The sequence below is a fragment of the Triticum aestivum genome, unplaced genomic scaffold (genome assembly GCF_018294505.1).
Source record: "Triticum aestivum cultivar Chinese Spring unplaced genomic scaffold, IWGSC CS RefSeq v2.1 scaffold77224, whole genome shotgun sequence".
Taxonomy (NCBI): domain Eukaryota; kingdom Viridiplantae; phylum Streptophyta; class Magnoliopsida; order Poales; family Poaceae; genus Triticum; species Triticum aestivum.
Genome location: NW_025262159.1, coordinates 1 through 1,633, shown reverse-complemented (window position 1 = coordinate 1,633; position 1,633 = coordinate 1). Strand labels below are relative to the sequence as shown.

General features: G+C 51.6%; 3 non-coding genes across 3 annotated transcripts; all 3 read right to left on the bottom strand.

The window, feature by feature from the left end:
- Positions 1-370: 370 nt before the first annotated feature.
- On the bottom strand, positions 371-489 carry LOC123177833 (5S ribosomal RNA). Its single transcript, XR_006489151.1, has one exon. It is a non-coding gene; the product is annotated as a 5S ribosomal RNA (ribosomal RNA).
- A 296-nt stretch (positions 490-785) lies between these two features.
- LOC123177830 (5S ribosomal RNA) lies at positions 786-904 on the bottom strand. The gene has a single exon (XR_006489149.1). It is a non-coding gene; the product is annotated as a 5S ribosomal RNA (ribosomal RNA).
- Positions 905-1,201: 297 nt separating this feature from the next.
- On the bottom strand, positions 1,202-1,320 carry LOC123177832 (5S ribosomal RNA). The gene has a single exon (XR_006489150.1). It is a non-coding gene; the product is annotated as a 5S ribosomal RNA (ribosomal RNA).
- Between the last annotated feature and the right edge of the window lie 313 nt (positions 1,321-1,633).

The following is a 1,633-nucleotide window of genomic DNA, read 5'->3' as shown; positions in this document are numbered from 1 at the left end:
ACTCTCGCCCAAGCACGCTTAACTTCGGAGTTCTAATGGGATCCGGTGCTTTAGTGCTGGTATGATCGCATCCGACATGTTACCCCGGTCTTCGTCCCTTATCCTTGCCCCTCCCAGCTCCACTACAAAGACGATTGTACATTGCTTTGGCCGCTCCCTCTCAACTACGGAGACGAGTTTAACGCGGTTTCCACCCCTCCCTCTCAACCGCACCAGTGCACGCTTGCCGCGCCACAACGCCGACGCTGGACCCGTGAATCGTGAGCACCCAGCTATGACTTACCGCACTCGTGCAAAATAATAAAACACGGTAAATATATTACTTACACGTGCGTTTTGTTTTGCAAGCGGCGCGAAAAAATTTAAAAAGGGAATGCAACACGAGGACTTCCTAGGAGGTCACCCATCCTAGTACTACTCTCGCCCAAGCACGCTTAACTTCGGAGTTCTGATGGGATCTGGTGCTTTAGTGCTGGTATGATCGCATCTGACATGTTACCCCGGTCTTCGTCCCTTATCCTTGCCCCTCCCAGCTCCACTACAAAGACGATTGTACATTGCTTTGGCCGCTCCCTCTCAACTACGGAGACGAGTTTAACGCGGTTTCCACCCCTCCCTCTCAACCGCACCAGTGCATGTTGCCGCGCCACAACGCCGACGCTGGACCCGTGAATCGTGAGCACCCAGCTATGACTTACCGCACTCGTGCAAAATAATAAAACACGGTAAATATATTACTTACACGTGCGTTTTGTTTTGCAAGCGGCGCGAAAAAATTTAAAAAGGGAATGCAACACGAGGACTTCCCAGGAGGTCACCCATCCTAGTACTACTCTCGCCCAAGCACGCTTAACTTCGGAGTTCTGATGGGATCCGGTGCTTTAGTGCTGGTATGATCGCATCCGACATGTTACCCCGGTCTTCGTCCCTTATCCTTGCCCCTCCCAGCTCCACTACAAAGACGATTGTACATTGCTTTGGCCGCTCCCTCTCAACTACGGAGACGAGTTTAACGCGGTTTCCACCCCTCCCTCTCAACCGCACCAGTGCACGCTTGCCGCGCCACAACGCCGACGCTGGACCCGTGAATCGTGAGCACCCAGCTATGACTTACCGCACTCGTGCAAAATAATAAAACAAGGTAAATATATTACTTACACGTGCGTTTTGTTTTGCAAGCGGCGCGAAAAAAATTAAAAAAGGAATGCAACACGAGGACTTCCCAGGAGGTCACCCATCCTAGTACTACTCTCGCCCAAGCACGCTTAACTTCGGAGTTCTGATGGGATCCGGTGCTTTAGTGCTGGTATGATCACATCCGACATGTTACCCCGGTCTTCGTCCCTTATCCTTGCCCCTCCCAGCTCCACTACAAAGACGATTGTACATTGCTTTGGCCGCTCCCTCTCAACTACGGAGACGAGTTTAACGCGGTTTCCACCCCTCCCTCTCAACCGCACCAGTGCACGCTTGCCGCGCCACAACGCCGACGCTGGACCCGTGAATCGTGAGCACCCAGCTATGACTTACCGCACTCGTGCAAAATAATAAAACACGGTAAATATATTACTTACACGTGCGTTTTGTTTTGCAAGCGGCGCGAAAAAAATTAAAAAGGGAATGCAACACGAGG